The following is a 21,997-nucleotide window of genomic DNA, read 5'->3' on the forward strand; positions in this document are numbered from 1 at the left end:
TGAAATCTGCTAAGAGTGTGGATCTTAAGAGTTCTCACCACAAAAAAGAAAAGGTAAGTAATAATGTGAGGTGATGGTGTAGGGCAACCCCAGGGTGGTAGTAATCTCTCAATATATAAATGTATCAAATCAATGCATTATACACTTTAAACTTAATGTTGTATCTCAATTACAAAATTAAAAATTAAAAATAAGTAAAAAGGATGACTAACCTGGCACCTAAGAATTGAATTTGTGTCTACTAATACACAAATTTTGATATGTAGTCATAACGTAAGTAATCTCTAGTGGATCTTCTCTCTCTCTCTCTCTCTCTCTCTCTCTCTCTTTTGTATTTGATTTATAATTCAATGTCCATTATGTCTGATATGGAAACAAATAAAGCTAGAAAAAAATGCTAGATCAAAATACACAGGCAAAGACCTGAATAGATGTTTCTCTAAAGGCAATATTCCAACGGCCAGTAAGTACATGGAAAGATGCTTAGTCATTAAGGAAATACAAATCAAAACTACAATTGGGATGCCATTTCACACCCAACAAGATGGCTATAATAAAAAGACTGACAATGACAAAAGTTAGAGAGTATATGGAGAAATTGGAGCTCTCCTATATTGCTGGTGGGAATGTAAAATGGTGCAACCCCTGTGAAAAACAGTATGGCAATTTCCCAAGTGGTTAAACATAAACCTCATGACACTGTAATTACACTTCTAGCTATATACCCCAAACAACTGAAAACATAGGTCCACACATGAACTTTTATAAAATTGATCATAGATCGACAGGAAGATGGCAGCATAGGAAGACACTGGGCTCACCGCGCGTCCTGTTGATCACTTAGGTTCCACCTACACCTGCCTAAATAACCCAGAAAACCGCCAGAGCATTAGCAGAACAGAGTCTCCGGAGGCAAGCGCAGACGAGAGGCCCAAAACTCAATCAGGAGGGAAGAGAAAGCTTGAACAGACCCATAACCAGCGAAGAAATTGAATCGATTATCAAAAATCTCCCAAAAAATAAGAGTCCAGGACCAGATGGCTTCCCAGGGGAGTTCTACCAGACGTTTAAAGCAGAGATAATACCTATCCTTCTCAAGCTATTCCAAGAAATAGAAAGGGAAGGAAAACTTCCAGACTCATTCTATGAAGCCAGTATTCCTTTGATTCCTAAACCAGACAGAGACCCAGGAAAAAAAGAGAACTACAAGCCAATATCCCTGATGAATATGGATGCAAAAATTCTCAATAAGCTACTAGCAAATCGAATTCAACAGCATATAAAAAGAATTATTCACCATGATCAAGTGGGATTCATTCCTGGGATGCAGGGCTGCTTCAACATTCGCAAATCAATCAACGTGATACGTCACATTAATAAAAAAAAAAAAGAGAAGAACCATATGATCCTGTCAATCGATGCAGAAAAGGCCTTTGACAAAATCCAACACCCTTTCTTAATTAAAACCCTTGAGAAAGCCGGGATAGAAGGAACATACTTACACATCATAAAAGCCATTTATGAAAAGCCCACAGCTAACATCATCCTCAACGGGGAAAAACTGAGAGCTTTTTCCCTGAGATCAGGAACACGACAGGGATGTCCACTCTCACCGCTGTTGTTTCACATAGTGTTGGAAGTTCTAGCACCAGCAATCAGACAACAAAAGGAAATCAAAGGCATCAAAATTGGCAAAGATGAAGTCAAGCTTTCGCTTTTTGCAGATGACATGATATTATACATGGAAAATCCAATAGACTCCACCAAAAGTCTGCTAGAACTGATACAGGAATTCAGCAAAGTTGCAGGATACAAAATCAATGTACAGAAATCAGTTGCATTCTTATACACTAACAATGAAGCAACAGAAAGACAAATAAAGAAACTGATCCCGTGCACAATTGCACCAAGAAGCATAAAATACCTAGGGATAAATCTAACCAAAGATGTAAAAGATCTGTATGCTGAAAACTATAGAAAGCTTATGAAGGTAATTGAAGAAGATATAAAGAAATGGAAAGACATTCCCTGCTCATGGATTGGAAGAATAAATATTGCCAAAATGTCAATACTACCCAAAGCTATCTACACATTCAATGCATTCCCAATCAAAATTGCACCAGCATTCTTCTCGAAACTAGAACAAGCAATCCTAAAATTCATATGGAACCACAAAAGGCCCCGAATAACCAAAGGAATTTTGAAGAAGAAGATCAAAGCAGGAGGCATCACAATCCCAGACTTTAGCCTCTACTACAAAGCTGTCATCATCAAGACAGCATGGTATTGCACAAAAACAGACAGACCAATGGAATAGAATAGAAACCCCAGAACTGGACCCACAAAAGTATGGCCAACTAATCGTTGACAAAGTAGGAAAGAACATCCAATGGAAAAAAGACAGTCTCTTTAACAAATGGTGCTGGGAGAACTGGACAGCAACATGCAGAAGGTTGAAACTAGACCACTTTCTCACACCATTCACAAAAATAAACTCAAAATGGATAAAGGACCTAAATGTGAGACAGGAAACCATCAAAACCCTAGAGGAGAAAGCAGGAAAAGACCTCTCTGACCTCAGCCATAGCAATCTCTCACTCAACACATCCCCAAAGGCAAGGGAATTAAAAGCAAAAATGAATTACTGGGACCTTATGAAGATAAAAACTTCTGCACAGCAAAGGAAACAACCAACAAAACTAAAAGGCAACCAACGGAATGGGAAAAGATATTTGCAAATGACGTATCGGACAAAGGGCTAGTATCCAAAATCTATAAAGAGTTCACTAAACTCCACACCCGAAAAACAAATAACCCAGTGAAGAAATGGGCAAAAACATGAATAGACACTTGTCTAAAGAAGACATCCGGATGGCCAACAGGCACATGAAAAGATGTTCAACGTCGCTCCTTATCAGGGAAATACAAATCAAAACCACACTCAGGTATCACCTCACGCCAGTCAGAGTGGCCAAAATGAACAAATCAGGAGACTCTAGATGCTGGAGAGGATGTGGAGAAACGGGAACCCTCTTGCACTGTTGGTGGGAATGCAAATTGGTGCAGCCGCTCTGGAAAGCAGTGTGGAGGTTCCTCAAAAAATTAAAAATAGACCTACCCTATGACCCAGCAATAGCACTGTTAGGAATTTATCCAAGGGATACAGGAGTACTGATGTATAGGGCCACTTGTACCCCAATGTTCATAGCAGCACTCTCAACAATAGCCAAATTATGGAAAGAGCCTAAATGTCCATCAACTGATGAATGGATGAAGAAATTGTGGTTTATATACACAATGGAATATTACGTGGCAATGAGAAAGAATGAAATATCGCCTTTTGTAGCAACGTGGATGGAACTGGAGAGTGTGATGCTAAGTGAAATAAGCCATACAGAGAAAGACAGATACCATATGGTTTCACTCTTATGTGGATCTTGAGAAACTTAACAGAAACCCATGGGGGAGGGGAAGGAAAAAAAAAGAGGTTAGAGTGGGAGAGAGCCAAAGCATAAGAGACTGTTAAAAACTGAGAACAAACTGAGGGTTGATGGGGGGTGGGAGGGAGGGGTGGGTGGGTGATGGGTATTGAGGAGGACACCTTTTGGGATGATCACTGGGTGTTTTATGGAAACCAATTTGACAATAAATTTCATATATTGAAAAAAATAAAAAAAATTGCTTTGATTAGTCAGGGTCTCATGTAGTTGCATATAAATTTTATGAGTGTTTGTTCTAGTTCTGTGAAAAATGCTGTTGGTATTTTGAACTAGATAGCATTAAATGTGTAGATTGGTTTGGGTAGTATAGACTTTTAACAATATTTGTTCTTCCAATCCCTGAGCATGGAATGTCCTTCCAAATATAACTACCCCAAACCAGCAATTGTACTAGTAGGTATTTATCCAAAAAATGCAAAAATACTAACTCAAATGGATACATGCACCCTGATGTTTATAGCAGCATTATCTACAATAGCCAAATTATGAAAACAGCCCAAGTGTCCATCAACTTATGAATGGATAAAGAAGATATGTTATACACACACACACACACACACACACACACACACACACACACACACAATGGATTACTACTCAGCCAGGAAAAAGAATGAAATCTTGCCAATTGCATTAAGTGGATGGAGATAGAGAGTATTATGCTAAGTGAAATGTCAGAGAAAGACAAATACCATACCACCTCACTCACATTTGGAATTTAAGAAACAAAACAAATGAGTAAAGGAAGGAAAAAGAGAGAGAGGTAAACCAAGAAATGCACTCTCTTTTTTAAATTTTTTATTTAAATTTCAGATTGCATGCAGTGTAATCTTCATTTCAGGTGTACAGTTTAGTGATTCAACACTTCCATACAACACCTAGTACTCATCACAAGTGCATTCCTTAATCCCCATCACCTATTTAACCCTTTCCCTTACCCACTTCTCCTCCAGTAACCATCAGTTTGTTCTCCATATTTTAGAGTCTGTTTCTTGGTTTCCCTGTCTCTTTTTTTCCATTTGCTCATTTGTTTTCTTTCTCAAATTCCACATATGAGTGAAATCACATGGTATTTGTCTTTCTCTGACTTACTTATTTCACTTAGAATAAAAACTCTCCGGTTCCATTCATGTATTGCAAACGACAAGATTTCACTCTTTTTTTATGGGTGTTATCTCATTGTATATATATATATATATATATATATATATATATATATATATATATATACCACATCTTCCTTTTTTTCTTTCCCTAAGATCTAGGGTTAGGGTTCAGGTTAGAGGCAGTGTTCGGTTTAGAGTTAGGGGCAGGGTGGGAGTTAGATGTAGGGCCAGGGTCAGGGTATGTGCCTGGTATCCTGCAGTTCAGAGACCTCTTCAGAGTGTTAGGTTTAGGGTTAGCATTAGGATAAGGGTTAGGGGTTAGACATTAGGGGTTATGGGTTAGTTATATTTAGTGTTAATGCAGGTTTAGGGTTATTGTATGTGCCTGGTATCATGCAGTTCAGAGACCTCTCCAGAGAATAAAACTCTAGAGTTCTGCTGGCATGAGAATAGACATGACAGCTATCTACTGAGCTGAGGCAAAGAGGGCATTTGGGCCTCTAAATGTTCTTTAAACAGATATACACTTGTTCTTTCTGTTTTTATCTCTACCTTCAAACCATTTTCAGAAATATTAGTAATTATCAAAGGCTTGATGTCTTCTCAAGAATGGAAACAGACTCTCTTTAATGTTTTTAACTATTTATTTACTTTTGAGAGAGAGAGAGAGAGAGAGAGAGAGAGCTCGAAAGGGGAAGGGCCGGAAAGAGAGAGAGAGACACAGAATCTGAAGCAGACTCCAGGCTCCGAGCTGTCAGCACAGAGTCCAATGCGGGGCTTGAACTCGCAAACTGTGAGATCATGACCTAAGCTGAAGTCAAACGCTTAACTGACTGAGCCACCCAGGGGCCCTGAAACAGACTCTTAACTATAGAGAACAAACTGATGGTTTCCAGAAGGAGGTTGGTGTGGAGATGTGTTGAATAGGTGTTGGGGATTAAGGAGGACACTTGTTATGATGAGCAGCAGATGTAAGGAAGTGTTGAATCGCTACATTGTACACCTAAAGCTAATATTACACTGTATTAACTGTATTAACTGTATTACACTGTATTAACTGGAATTTAAATAAACCTCCTCCCAAAAATGAAAATATGAAAAAAAGAAAAGCTTAGAAGGCTAGTTATCCTGAAGAAGCCCCCAAACATTTAAGAATAGGTAATATTTCTGAAAATGGGTGTGAAGGTGGAGACAAAATGGAAGGAACAAGTGAATATCTATTTAAAAAGTATTAAGAGCCCCAAATCCCCTCTTCCCGCCAGCTCAGTAGATGGCTGCCATGTCTATTCTAATCCAAGAAGAAGTCTGGTATTTTATACTTGGGAGAGGATGCCTGCAGGATACCAGGCACATACCCTAAGTCTTACCTTAGCCCTAGCACTAACCCTAACCCATAACCCCTAATGCCTAACCCCTAACCCTAACCCTCTTGAGATGTCTCTGAACTACAGGATACCAGGCAAATAATCTCACACTGGCCCTCACCCTAACCATGACCATAACCCTGGCTCTAATCCTAACCTTAACCCTAGAACTGAGTGAAAAAAAGGAAAATGTGGTGTATATATAGAATGGAATATTAATCATAAAAAGAGTGAAATCTTGCCATTTGTAACGATGTGGATGGAAGTAGTCTTAAGCGAAATCAGAGAAAGAAAAATACCATTTTTTTTTCACTCATATGTGGAATTTAAGAAACAAAACAAATGAGCAAAGGGGAAAAGAGAGAGGAAAACCAAGAAACAGACACTTAACTATGGAGAACAAACTGATGGTTATCAGAGGGGAAGTGAGTGGAGGGGATGGGTTAAATAGGTGATGGGGATTAAGGAGTGCACTTGCTGTGATGAGCACAGGGTGATGTGTGGAAGTGTTGAATCACTATATTGTACACCTGAAACTAATATTACACTGTATGCTAACTGGAATTTAAGTAAATTAAAAAACAATCGCTATCAATACATGTATATACTAAGCTAAAATAAAGAATCATTAGGAAGAAGATGTACTCCATGGGATGTCACTCAATAGGGGGAAAAACACTGCCAGTAAACTGATGCATAAGGTAGGAACGAAAGGGGTAGTGATATAGGAATCCTGTGGTACAGACCCCTGTCTCAATCCAACAGTGGGTTATTTAAAATATTAAGAATAAGAACTTTGTTCACTTGGTATGCCTAAATCTTTGTCTTTGTGTGTCACATATTGTTTATGATGACAACCTTCAACTTTTGTTCCATTCTGTTAATGTAGAGGGCTTTCACAAATGAAATCTCCATATACCTCACAACATTTCTAGGTGTGTGACAGGGTTAGGTTTTATTGTTTTGCAGAAGAGGCCAGGGAAGAGGGAAAAAACTAAACCAACATTCTAATGATACTGGCATGGGGACCCATCTTTGCTGATAGTTACTTCTGTACCCTCTCTAGCAGACCCATTATGGTACAGTGTTCTTCTACAGCCGATAAGGAGCAAGCATATTGGAGCCAGAGTACCTCAGAAATGCTGAGGAGTTGGAGGCACCAGGTGTGTTTAAGAATAGGAATGTGGGAGGGGTGCCTGGGTGGCTCAGTTAAGCTTCTGACTTGGCTCAGGTCATGATCTCATGGTTAGTGGATTCGAGCCCCACAAACCCCAGCTTATGCTGACAAGCTCAGAGCCTGGGGACTGCTTTGGATTCTATGTCTCCCTCTCTCTGTCTCTGCTCCTCCCCTGCTTGTGCTTTCTCTCTCACTCTCAGAAATGAATAAACATTAAAAATAAAAAAAGAATAGGAATATGGGATAAGTATAAAAACCACAGAATTGTTTCAAAATTTATTAAGGAGTTATTAAGACCCCCAGAACTGTTCTATGACTCAGCCAGAAAACTGCTTTTCTCTGCTCCTCCCAGAAGAACATGGGAGGTTTACATTCTGGAGAGATTCATTAGGGTAGCTGTGGACTTGGGTATATCAGGCATAGAAAAAGTCCAGGGTGAGACATGACCCAAAAGAATTAGGTGAAATTTAGAACCCTGAATGTTGACCAGCCCAGGTTACACAGTGCTCTCAGCTGTGAGAACTCACAGGTATACTAGAGTCCCAGGTAGGGATGTATGTTTTGGTGATGCAGACTTATTAGACTATGAACCATGTCTGATCTAGAAAGCCTTGGGGTCTGCCACTGCCTGTTCTGGTTGCATGCCACCCAAACTAGTTTAAACAAGGTGATCCAAAAGTATTTTCAGGCTTGGCAAATCTGACCCAGAAGACTACAACAAGCCTAATCAGCAGCTTACACTTCTGCAATGGCCCTTATAATACCCAAACCCTGTGAGGGGGCAAAAAGAGACTTACAGTGTCATGGATACACCTCTGGGAAAACAACAGATCCACATTACAAGAGCATTGGTTTAATAAATTCTGACTTTCCTTTCCAATTGTTCTCATACCCATACAAGAGATCAGGAAAAAATTAGCTGGCTGTACCTACTAATTATCATGACTATAAAAGGTGAAGATACTGGCAAGAAATCACTGCCTTACAAGGGACTCTAGACTCCAGATATTAGATAGGAGGCTCCAGAGGAGTTTCTACCCCTACATTAAGGTTCTTATTGTCACCTAGTTTCTTGCAGGTATCACTTGAGAAGAAGGACACTGGATTGGAATTGAAAATTCTAGTTAGGTTGACATGCTTGTGTATTTCTCATGATTTCAAAAGCATTTGCCTCTTTTCTGACACCCACAATATATGGTATTATGGCATTGTATCACAAAAGAGACTTGGTTTCATGGGAAGAGGGCAAGTAAATGAATTATACTTTCAAAAAACCTCATAAATGCTTTTTATGTTATGTTATATATGCATTAAGATCTCAATGTATAAAATCTTATCACACACCATACACACACACTCACACACACAATACAGAAGGACAGTAAGGCAATAGAGAAGGTTAATAATGACACTACTGAACAGTGTAATTCAAGTGGTTTTTTTCAATTACACTTTTTCCTGTATATCCATGATTTAATAAAGATTCTCCTTTTCAAGAAGGAAAGTGATGGTAATTTTTTATAAACTGGAAAGTATGGAAAAGTATACTTAAAATTTTAAAAGTCACCTTTACCTATGAGACGTGACAATTCTATTTTTTTCTTTTATTAGGAAAACATAGAAAAGGTTAAATTGGAAGACATAAATGGTGTATTCCCATCACCAACATATGTCAAAAGCTGAAGTATTGTTAAGATATTTGGTACAGTTCCTTCTCTTGTTTCTGGTGTGCACCTCTGAAAACTTGGATTTTAATTATCAAACAACGTTTTAATCATGGTGGGCATTCAGTTTCATCTCATGGCTTAGGGAAGTCACCTTGATATTTCCCAAATAGTTAAAACAGTTGTTACAAAACTATTCACTTAAATGATGTCTATTCTTTTCACTGATTGAAAGTGTCTTATTATCATTTCATGTTTGTGTGATTTTGCTACTGTTTCTTGTATCTTCTACTAACAGGACTTATGTCAATATAAATGCATATTTACCTATGGCAGTGTATATGTGGCAACCTAGTTTTTGCAGTTAGGTGCAAGGGCTAGATGATGTGATATTGTTTTATCCAAGGTTCTGTTTGTGATTGGCCACACCCTGGGAACTCTTATCTCTTGACTTTGGCAAGCAATGTTCTGTCAAAAAGACTCATTATTATACTTTGTGCTTCCTCATATTCTTGACTTCATTGAACCCAAGTATAACATACAAGGTAAAAATTGGGCAACGAGTAAAGTACATGGAATTAAAGGAAAATAGTTTCTTAATCAGTGTCTTATGTTTCAGGAGCTCGAGGGAGAGAATATCCATGCAATTCATAGACCTCCAAGTATACAACTACAGGTTAAAAGAAGGGGATGGAGAAGCACAATGATTAAGCTGAGCTGTTTATAATTTAACTTAAGATATAATGTTTTAGGTTTTTAATTCATGGAAATTATTTTATTTTATATTGTGTGACCTGAGTTTTGTAGTTGTGTACTTACATACAGTGGGTAAGAGAAAGACTTGAACAGGTTAGTACTCCATTTTCCCTTTAATTTATCTTATTGGAGAAAAATGGCATGTCACTGTTTAAATAGAAGATAAACCTTGGAATCTGGTGAAATATGTTCCAAAATTGTAGAAAGTCACTGCGTGGACAGAAAGGAATGGAACAGAGAGAAAGGACAGCTGGATAGGCCAAGATCAGCAGTGCCAGTGCAGTAATGGTCCAGGAGATACTTGAAGTGAGTCTGCTGAACCTGACAAGATTGAAGAGTAAACAAAGGAGGTCTCGTGTATGCAACGCAATACAAATGAACAAATATATGTATATGTATATATATGTATATATATATGCAAAATAGAAATAATAGGCAATTGATAAAGTAAATTCAGTAAGCATAAGGGAAATCTTAAATCCTCTCAATTACTTCAGACATTTAAATTTACTCAACAATAGAAAACAGACTTTTGCCTCTCACAATGATACACTGCCACATGGTAAGAACTCAATAAATATTTGTTGATAAATGAAGAAGTAAATACAGGAAGGGCTGTCTACATCCAGCAGTGGCATCTTAGATCATTTGAAGAACTATGGGTTGCCCCACTGAACACTAACAATGATTTATTTTATCATAACATTATTTAATTTGTTGGGACAGATCCCACAATTGTCACACACAAAAAAAGGTTTTCTATTTTAAATAAAGACAAATAGAGAAATTGACATTTCTACTTGTTTTTCAGAATAGGATCTGTGCCAGTGGAAATTGTATGAGGACTTTTCCTGTTAATTTGGGAAATTAATAGAAGTAGGATGAAGCTATTAAGTGCAACAGTTACATTATTTAGGAGGTTTAGACTCTGTTGGTGCATCTACTAGCCAAACTGTGTTTTCTAAGGACAATTTCCAAAAAAAGGAGCCCACTCTCAAACAAGGCTGAGGGGTGAAAAAGGGGTCTCATAGCTCAAGAATCTGAAGGTGGAGGGAAATTGTGAATAGATGTTGCTACCTTATTTCGTTTTTTTCCTAATTTTTATTTTTATTTATTTTTCTTTTCTTTTATTATTTTAATTTATTTTTTAAGAGAGAGAAGGGGCAAGTGAGTAAGGGGCAGAGAGAGAGGGAGAGAAGGAGAGAGAGAATCTCAAGAAAGGCAGAGAGAGAGAGAGAGAGAGAGAGGGAGAGAGAAGTGGGGGTCACCAGAAGTGGGGCTCATGCTTACCAAAAGCAGGGCTTGAGCTCATGCGATTTGGGACTCAAACTCATGAACCATGAGATCATGACCTGAGCCAAAGTCAGATGCTTAACTGACTGACCCACCAAGACACCACATTAAAAAAATTTTTTTCCTTTCTGTTTTTAAAATTTAAATCAAAGTTAGTTAACATATAGTGTAATAATTGTTTCAGGAGTAGAGTTTAGTGATTCATCACTTACATATAACACCCAGGGCTCATCCCAACAAGTGCCCTACTTAATGCCCATCACCCATTTAGCCCATTCCCCCAACCAACACCCCTCCAGCAACCCTCAGTTTGTTCTCTGTATTTAAGAGTCTCTTATGGTTTGCCTCCCTCTCTTTTTTATGTTATTTTTCCGTCCCTTCCATTATGTTCCTCTGTTTAGTTTCTTAAATTCCACATATGAGTGAAACCATATGGTATTTATCTTTCTCTAACTGACTTCGCTTAGCATAATACATGCCAGTTCCATCCACATCGTTGCAATTGGCAAGATTTCATTCTTTTTGATCTCCAAGTAATATTCCATTGTGTGTGTGTGTGTGTGTGTATATATATATATATATATATATATATACTACATATATATATGTATATATGTATACACACACACACACACACACACACACACACACACATATATATATATACACACACACACTACATCTTCTTTATCCCCTTGTCAGTCGAGGAACATTTGGGCTTCTTCCATAATTTGGCTATTGTTGATAGTGCTGCTATAAACATTGGGGGTTCATGTACCCCCTGGAATCAGTATTTTTATATACTTTGGATAAATACCTAGTAGTGCAATTTCTGGGTTATAGGGTAGCTCCATTTTTAATTTTTGCAGGGACCTCTATACTGTTTTCCAGAATGGTTGTACTAGTTTGCATTCCTACCAACAGTGCAAAAAGGTTCCCCTTTCTCTGCATTCTCACCAGCATCTGTTGTTTCCTGAGCTGCTAATTTTAGCCATTCTGGCAGGTGTGAGGTGGAATCTCATTGTGATTTTGATTTGTATTTCTGTGATGATGAGTGATGTTTAGCACCTTTTCATGTGTCTGTTAGCCATCTGGATGTCTTCTTTGGAAAAGTTTCTGCACAAGTCTTTTGCCCATTTGTTCACTGGATTGTTTTTTGAGTGTTGAGTTTGAGAAATTCTTTATAGATTTTGGATACTAACCCTTTATCTGATATGTCATTTGCAAATATCTTTCCCATCTTGTTGGTTGTCTTTTAGTTTTCTTGATTGTTTCCTTCACTGTGCAGAAGCATTTTATGTTGATGAGGTCCCCAATAGTTCATTTTTATTTTTGTTTCCCTTGCCTCTTGCCTCTTTGGCTGAGGTCAAAGAGGTTGTTGCCTGTTTTCTCCTCTAGGATTTTGATTGTTTCCTCTCTTACATTTAGGTTTCATCCATTTTGAGTTTATTTTTATATGGTGTAAGAAAATGATCCAGGTTCATCCTTCTGCATGTCGCTGTCCAGTATTCCCAACACCATTTGCTGAAGAGACTGTCTTTTTTCCTTTGGATATTTTTTCCTGCTTTGCTGAAGATTAGTTAGCCATACATTTGTGGGTCCACTTCTGGGTTCTCTGTTCTGTTCCACTGATCTATGTGCCTGTTTTTGTGCCAGTATCATACTGTCTTGATGATTACAGCTTTGTAATACAGCTTGAAATCCAGAATTGTGATGCCTCCAGCTTTGGTTTTCTTTTTCAACATTCTTTTGGCTATTTGGGATCTTTGCTGGTTCCCATACAAATTTTAGAATAGTTTCTTCTACCTCTGTGAAGAATGTTGCTGTTATTTTGATAGGGATTTCATTGTGCGTGTCGATTGCTTTGGGTAGTATTGACATTTTAACAACATTTGTTCTTCCAATCCATGAACATGGGATATTTTTCCATTTCTTTGTGTCTTCTTCAATTTCTTTCATAACTTTTCTATAGTTCTCAGCTTACAGATCTTTTATTTCTTTAGTTAGGTTTATTCCTAGGTATTTTATGGGTTTTGGTGCAAAAACTGAAAATGGGATCAATTCCTTGATTTCTCTTTCTGCTGCTTCATTATTTGTGTATAGAATTGCAACCAATTTCTGTGCATTGATTTTATATCCTGTGACCTTGCCGAATTCGTGTCAGTTCTAGCAGTGTTTTGGTAGATTCTTTTGGATTTTCCACACAGAATATCATGTCTGAGAAGAGTGAAAGTTTGAGTTCTTCCTTGCCTATGTGGATGAATTTTACTTCTTTTTGTTGTCTGATTGCTGAGGTTAGGACTTCCAGCACTATGTTGAACAAAGTGGTGAGAGTGGAAGTCCCTGTTGTGTTCCTGACCTAGGGGGAAAACTCTCAGATTTTCCCCACTGAGGATGATAGCTATGGGTCTTTTGCATATGGCCTTTATGATCTTGAGGAATGTTACTTCTATCCCTATTTCCTTGAATGTTTTTTATCAAAAAAGGATGCTGTATTTTGTCAAATGCTTTTTCTGCATCTATTGAGAGGATCATGTAGTTCTTATCCTTTCTTTTATTAATGTGATGTTATCTATTGTATTTCCTGACACAGACCTCAATACTAGACCTGGCTTTGTATACACACTGTGACATCACTTAAAGAAGGACCCTGGGTGTCTTTCCCAGGTCTGAGTGAAGAGAGAAATGACAGGGTTGATAGGGATTATTATAGTGAGGATATTTCCTATCTTTCAACAGGCTGTCAGGGATTCAGATGAGGAACCTGCGTCATTTGTTGTGTTGATTGATATTATGCAGAACCAATCTGAAGACATTGGCTTGCCAAGCCAACCTGATTATCTCCGTGAGTTGGGAAGACACCATTTAGGATAATTCTGGATTGTTTCACATGATGCTTTGGGTGACAGCAATGTTCCAACTTCTCTCTTGATATCTCCCTTCTAAACTGTCTCTCCTTTCTAAAAAAACAGGAGGATCCTTACGTTTTCTAACTTCAAGGTTCTCCCAGGACCAGCTTTCCTTCATAAGGAAGGACATAATATACCCAGAAATTCCATGATTTGAGACTGTGCATGCTGCAAACACAGACCTATGGGTGGATTTAAATATACCTCTACTGCCACATTCCCTTCATTTTTACTGTTACTCTCTTGGTTGTTTTATAATAAATGCTGGTATGCTTGCTTAGTTTTCTTTCATCATATTTGTAGCATCTATTTAAAACAGGCAGCACCCTCAGGTGGGATGGGGTTGTCAGGATTGATAGGAGTGAGGAATTCACCATAGGGAGCTACCACTTTATTTAGCCCTATGAGGCTATACCTCCACCATCTAGGGCAGTACTACCTGTTCCTGAGTCATTCATGGATTAGAACTGTGACCAGTGGGAAGTGGAAGCTTGATGGGCATTGAGAAGGGTACTTACTGGGATGATCACTGGGTGATGTATGTAAGTGATGAATCATGGAAATCTACTCCCAAAACCATGAGCACACTGTAACTGTGTACACTGTATGTTAGCTAACTTGACAAATTATATTTAGAAAAAAAAAGAACTGTGACCAATGGACAGTATTTTGTTTTTTTCCCCACACAGATGTCAGTTCTCATCCTGAGTGGGACTATTCCACGTCCATGTAGGAGTTAAGAAGAAATAATATCTACTTCTCAATCTTCAGCTTTCTCTATATGCCAACATCTGACATAGAAGGGAAATGAGCAATTACTCAAGAGGAGCATTAGGAGAGAAGTTGTTTCAGGATTCTAGAGAAAGGCCATAAGCTTTATTATTGTAATAAACTCATGACAGTCACCACTCCACTGTCACACAGAACCCCACCAAGAACACATCATCCTCAACATCAAGCTTGTTCTTTTTCATATTAAGATTTTTTTCTTCCTCAGCTATCTCTGAAAAGTAACAGAACATAACATTTTCAAGGAAAGAGGAAAGGTTTTGAAGCATAACTGACCTTAACCTCTACATACCTGGATAAGACTTCCCAAGAATTTGTTTAAGAATTTTCAAAATCTTCCAGACTGAACATGCATTACTACTTACTAGGTAAAATTATCAAAAGGCATTTAATGGCACTTAACTGGAAATCTAGGTGAACATCACCACTTTTAAAAACTATTTTATCAAAGCTTATTTCTCTCAACTCCACAAGATAAACAAATCAAAAACACATGTCACAATTAGCCATTTATATATGTATAAATCTCTAAGTGAGTAGTTGTTCACAATTTAGATAATACAAAACAAATCCTTTGAAAAGTCTGATGAAGAGCATAAACACTCTCTGCTAGACAATTATTAGGCATCCTACAATATTTTTCACAGAATTTCATTGGTGAATTCAATCAATATGTAGAAAAATTAATACCAAAGATACCCAAACTTTATAAGAAAATAGACCAAAAAACACACCCTAATTCATTTTATGAGGCTAGCATTGCTCTGATAATAAAATTAACAAAGACATTAAGAGAAAACCACATAGCAATATCACTCATTAGCACAAATGAAAAAAATCTTTAACTAAATATTGTCAAATTGAATCTGACTTTATATAAAAAAGGATAATACATCATAAGCAATTGAAGTGTAACCCAGAATGTGATTGGCTTAACTTTTGAATATTAATCAAAATAAAAAACTTCAGCACTGTAAAGGACTCTGTGATGAGATGAAAAGAAAACTACGAGCTGGAAGGAAAGATTTGCAAAGAACTTACCTGACAAGGGACTAGTATCTAGTATATATGTATATTTTTAAAGCCTCAGAATTAACAGTAAAAAAAAAACTCCAATTAGAAAATGGGCAAAATACATGAACATTTTACTGTAAAGGATATGTGGATGGCAACTGAATATATGACAAGATATTCAACTTCATTAAACATTAGGAAAATGCAGATTAAAATGACAAGATATTCAACTTCATTAAACATTAGGGAAATGCAGATTAAAATGGCACATGTCTTTGTGAATACCTAAAATGAAAAATAACAACAACAACAAATGCTAACAGGGAAGTATAGAAGCTGAGTAAGTCATACATTGCCAGTGGAAATGCAAAATGGCACAGAAATTCTCAAAAACCATTGGTAGTTTGTTAAAAAAAAAAACAAACAAACTGAACATGCAGCTATTGCATTAACCAGCAGATTCACTTCTGGGTATTTATCCCAGATAAATTGAAATTAATGTTTACACAAAAATCTGAACATGGTTATCTATAGTAACTTCATTTGTAATACCCCCAAATTGGGTATAACCAAGATGTCCTACAATAGGTAAATACCACAGTAAATAGGAGTCTGGTCCAAGATGGTAGGAGGACCCTGAACTCACCTACCTCCTCCACATACACACCAAATATACACCTATTTATAGAAAAATTCTTCCAGAAAAATAACCGAGGCCTTACAAAACAGCTTCTGCACCACAAAAAATAGACCACCTAGAGAATGGCAAGAGAGACATGGTAAAGAAGGGAACCCTCCACCCCTGATGCTGCAAATTTCAGTGGGGAGGGATAGTACTGAGAGAATATGAGTAGATTTGTCTGCCCTGGGGCACAGAACAAAAGCTGTGGTTTTACAAAACAACTAGTATGTAAAATATGAAGCCTTAGAACACCAAATGGCAGGGAGGCTTCTAGAACTATCTTTAGGATAGAAGGGCTAACAAGTGATACAGTATATATTTGCCCTCCACTGCAGGATTCTAGGTACCATACCAGCCTGCCACCTCAGTAAGCCCTGGGCCCCTAGCTCACACCAGCCCCAGCCATCCCATCAAGGTGGCTTCAGAGTGGCTCATACTGGGACATCCTTGGCCAGTGGTCACTACAGCTTCAGCCATCTTGCCAAGGTGACAAAGCATTGTGCTTGTGACAGACACAAAGCATTCCAGAACACTCCAGACCCATACAAAGCATTCCAGAACACTCCAGACCCATACTACTTTGGCTCAAGACAGTTTACTAAGGTCACTCTGACTGAGAACACTCTGGGACATCCTGACTCATGTCTGCTTTGGCCCCAGCCAGCAGGGTGTCCCCTGCATGGAGCACCCTGGGAAACATTGACCCATGCTGGCCTTGGATCCAGTCACCCCAGCAGGGCACCCCCAGCACTGAAGACCCCTGTACACCCCAGCTTGCACCCGCCAGAGTGCCCTTTGTGCCAGAAGCCTTAAGACACCTAAATTGCACACATTTAATCTTTAGCTGTCCTCCCAGGGCACTGTTTTTACAGAAAGCTCTGGAATCACTTCAGCCTATACTCACTTCAGCTATAGCTGTCCTTCCAAAGAACCTTCTGCAAAACAGCCAACTTGCACCCATTTCAACTTCAGCTGTCCTTCCAGGGCACCCTCCTTGTAGAGAGCCCCAGGACTCCCCCAGCCCATGCCCACTTCATCTCTGGCCATTCCACTAGGGCAGCCCCTGCAGAATGCCCTAGACCCTCCAGTTCTCATCCAACACAGATTTAGCCAGCCAGCCAAGTTACCAGCCACACAGAGTCTACATAGGGCATGACCATACACAAGATCATTCCTTCAAATATAGGAGAAGTAGCTGTCCCATTTAATTTATAGAAACAAACACAGAAAGTCAAGTAAAATGGAGAGACAGGGGAATATGCTCCAAACACAAACACAAGACAAAACCTCAGAAAAATAATTAAATGAAACAGTTGAAAGTAATGATCATAAAGATGCTCACTGCACTGGAAAGAAGAGTAAGACTCAGTGAGAACTTCAACAAAAAGATAAAAAATATAAAAAAGAATCACAGTTGAAGAATACAATAACTGAATGAAAAATACACTACAAGGAATCAACTATATTAGTAGATACAGAAGAACAGGTCAGTGATCTGGAAGACAGGGTAATAAAAACACACAATTTGAACAGCAATAAGAAAAAAGGAATTTTATTTATTTTTAAAAAGTTTTTATTTATGTACTCATTTAGGTAATCTCTATAGCCAACATGGGACTCAAACTCATGCCCCAAGATCAAGAGATGCATGCTCTTCTGACTGAGCCAGCCAGGCACTCCAAGAAAAAAAAAGAATTTTTAAAAAGGAGGATAGGTTAAGAAATCTTTTGGGCAGGGGCACCTGGGTGACTCAGTTGGTTAAGAGTCTGACTCTTGATTTCAGCTCAGGTAATGATCTCACAGCTTTGGAGTTTGAGCCCTATGTCAGGTTCTGTGCTGAAAGTGCAGAGCCCGCTTGAGATTCTCCCTCTCTGCCCTTTCCCTGCTTGCATTTTCTCTTTCTCAAAAATAATTAATTAAAAACTTTAAAATAAAAAAAAAAGAAATCTTTTGGACAACATCAAGCAAACACACATTTACATGTTAGGGATCCCAGAAAAAAAAAGAGACAGGGAGGGGCAGAAAACATACCTGGAGAAATAATAGCTGAAAACCTCCCTAATCTCAGGAAAAAAACAGACATCCAGTTTTAAGAGGAACAGAGACTTCCAAACAAGATGAACTCAAGGAGTTCCACAATACAGCACATAATAATCAAAGGTTAAAGATAGAGAAATATTTTTTTAAAAATTATGTTTATTTATTTTTGAGAGAGAGAGAGAGAGAGAGAAGAGCAGAGTGAGAGGGAGACAGAATCCGAAGCAGGCTCCAGGCTCTGAGCTGTAAGCACAGAGTCCAACACGGAACTCAAAACCAAAAGGGGGAGATCATGACCTGAGCCTAAGTCAGATGCCTAACCAACTGAGCCACCCAGGCACCCCAAGAGAGAGTTTTTAAAACAGCAAGAGAGATGGGAAAAGTTACATGCAAGGAAAACTGAATAAGCCTATCAGCTAATTTCTTGGCAGAAAATTTTCAGACCAGAAGCGAATGGCATAACATATTTAGAGCTTATAGGAAAAAAATAATAATACAACCAACAATACGATACCTGACAAGGTTGTCATTTCAGAATTAAAAAAAAAAAGATATAAAGAGTTTCCTGGAAAAAACCAAAATTAAAGGAATTCATTGCCACTAAACCTGCCTTACAAGAAATGTTAAAAAGACTTCTTTAAGTGGAAAAGGAAATTCCATAATAAGAAAATTATCAATAAAAAGATGTAAAATATTACAACACATACATAAAACATGGAATGGAGTAAAAACAGTTTAAAAAATGTGTTCGAATGTAAGTGACCATCATCTTAATACAGACAGCTATATATTTAGGGTGCTATATATGAACCTCATGGTAACCAGAAACCAAAAACCTATAACAGATACAAAAAAAATAAAGAGAAAGGAAGTAAAATATAATATCAAAGATGGTAATAAATCACAAGATAGCAAGAAAAGTAGAAAGGAACAGAGAAGAACTACAAAAAAAAACCTCAGAAAGCAATTTACAAAATGGCAATTAGTACATACTTATCAATAATTACTTTATTTTTTTATATATGAAATTTATTGACAAATTGGATTCCATACAACACCCAGTGCTCATCCCAAAAGGTGCCCTCCTCAATACCCATCACCCACCCTCTCCTCCCTCCCACCCCCCATCAACCCCCAGTCTGCTCTCAGTTTTTAACAGTCTCCCATGCCTTGGCTCTCTCCCACTCTAACCTCTTTTTTTTTTTCCTTCCCCTCCCCCATGGGTTCCTGTTAAGTTTCTCAGGATCCACATAAGAGTGAAACCATATGGTATCTGTCTTTCTCTGTATGGCTTATTTCACTTAGCATCACACTCTCCAGTTCCATCCACGTTGCTACAAAAGGCCATATTTCATTTTTTCTCATTGCCACGTAGTATTCCATTGTGTATATAAACCACAATTTCTTTATCCATTCATCAGTTGATGGACATTTAGGCTCTTTCCATATTTTGGCTATTGTTGAGAGTGCTGCTATGAACATTGGGGTACAAGTGGCCCTATGCATCAGTACTCCTGTATCCCTTGGATAAATTTCTAGCAGTGCTATTGCTAGGTCATAGGGTAGGTCTATTTTTAATTTTTTGAGGAACCTCCACACTGCTTTCCAGAGCGGCTGCACCAATTTGCATTCCCACCAACAGTGCAAGAGGGTTCCCATTTCTCCACATCCTCTCCAGCATCTATAGTCTCCTGATTTGTTCATTTTGGCCACTCTGACTGGCGTGAGGTGATACCTGAGTGTGGTTTTGATTTGTATTTCCCTGATAAGGAGCGACGTTGAACATCTTTTCATGTGCCTGTTGGCCATCCGGATGTCTTCTTTAGAGAAGTGTCTATTCATGTTTTCTGCCCATTTCTTCACTGGGTTATTTGTTTTTCAGGTGTGGAGTTTGGTGAACTCTTTATAGATTTTGGATACTAGCCCTTTGTCCGATATGTCATTTGCGAATATCTTTTCCCATTCCGTTGGTTGCCTTTCAGTTTTGTTGGTTTCTTCCTTTGCTGTGCAGAAGCTTTTTATCTTCATAAGGTCCCAGTAATTCACTTTTGCTTTTAATTCCCTTGCCTTTGGGGATGTGTCGAGTAAGAGATTGCTACGGCTGAGGTCAGAGAGGTCTTTTCCTGCTTTCTCCTCTAAGGTTTTGATGGTTTCCTGTCTCACATTCTGGTCCTTTATCCATTTTGAGTTTATTTTTGTGAATGGTGTGAGAAAGTGGTCTAGTTTCAACCTTCTGCATGTTGCTGTCCAGTTCTCCCAGCACCATTTGTTAAAGAGGCTGTCTTTTTTCCATTGGATGTTCTTTCCTGCTTTGTCAAAGATGAGTTGGCCATACGTTTGTGGGTCTAGTTCTGGGGTTTCTATTCTATTCCATTGGTCTATGTGTCTGTTTTTGTGCCAATACCATGCTGTCTTGATGATGACAGCTTTGTAGTAGAGGCTAAAGTCTGGGATTGTGATGCCTCCTGCTTTGGTCTTCTTCTTCAAAATTCCTTTGGCTATTCAGGGCCTTTTGTGGTTCCATATGAATTTTAGGATTGCTTGTTCTAGTTTCGAGAAGAATGCTGGTGCAATTTTGATTGGGATTGCATTGAATGTGTAGATAGCTTTGGGTAGTATTGACATTTTGACAATATTTATTTTTCCAATCCATGAGCAGGGAATGTCTTTCCATTTCTTTAAATCTTCTTCAATTTCCTTCATAAGCTTTCTATAGTTTTCAGCATACAGATCCTTTACATCTTTGGTTAGATTTATTCCTAGGTATTTTATGCTTCTTGGTGCAATTGTGAATGGGATCAGTTTCTTTATTTCTCTTTCTGAGCTTCATTGTTAGTGTATAAGAATGCAACTGATTTCTGTACATTGATTTTGTATCCTGCAACTTTGCTGAATTCCTGTATCAGTTCTAGCAGACTTTTGGTGGAGTCTATCGGATTTTCCATGTATAATATCATGTCATCTGCAAAAAGCGAAAGCTTGACTTCATCTTTGCCAATTTTGATGCCTTTGATTTCCTTTTGTTGTCTGATTGCTGATGCTAGAACTTCCAGCACTATGTTAAACAGCAGCGGTGAGAGTGGGCATCCTTGTCGTGTTCGTGATCTCAGGGAAAAAACTCTCAGTTTTTCCCCGTTGAGGATGATGTTAGCTGTGGGCTTTTCATAAATGGCTTTTATGACCTTTAAGTATGTTCCTTCTATCCCGGCTTTCTCAAGGGTTTTTATTAAGAAAGGGTGCTGGATTTTGTCAAAGGCCTTTTCTGCATCGATTGACAGGATCATATGGTTCTTCTCTCTTTTTTTGTTAATGTGATGTATCACGTTGATTGATTTGCGAATGTTGAAGCAGCCCTGCATCCCAGGAATGAATCCCACTTGATCATGGTGAATAATTCTTTTTATATGCTGTTGAATTCGATTTGCTAGTAGCTTATTGAGAATTTTTGCATCCATATTCATCAGGGATATTGGCCTGTAGTTCTCTTTTTTTACTGGGTCTCTGTCTGGTTTAGGAATCAAAGGAATACTGGCTTCATAGAATGAGTCTGGAAGTTTTCCTTCCCTTTCTATTTCTTGGAATAGCTTGAGAAGAATAGGTATTCTCTCTGCTTTAAACGTCTGGTAGAACTCCCCTGGGAAGCCATCTGGTCCTGGACTCTTATTTGTTGGGAGATTTTTGATAACCGATTCAATTTCTTCGCTGG

This window comes from Felis catus, chromosome X (genome assembly GCF_018350175.1).
Source record: "Felis catus isolate Fca126 chromosome X, F.catus_Fca126_mat1.0, whole genome shotgun sequence".
In the NCBI taxonomy this organism is placed as follows: Eukaryota; Metazoa; Chordata; class Mammalia; order Carnivora; family Felidae; genus Felis; species Felis catus.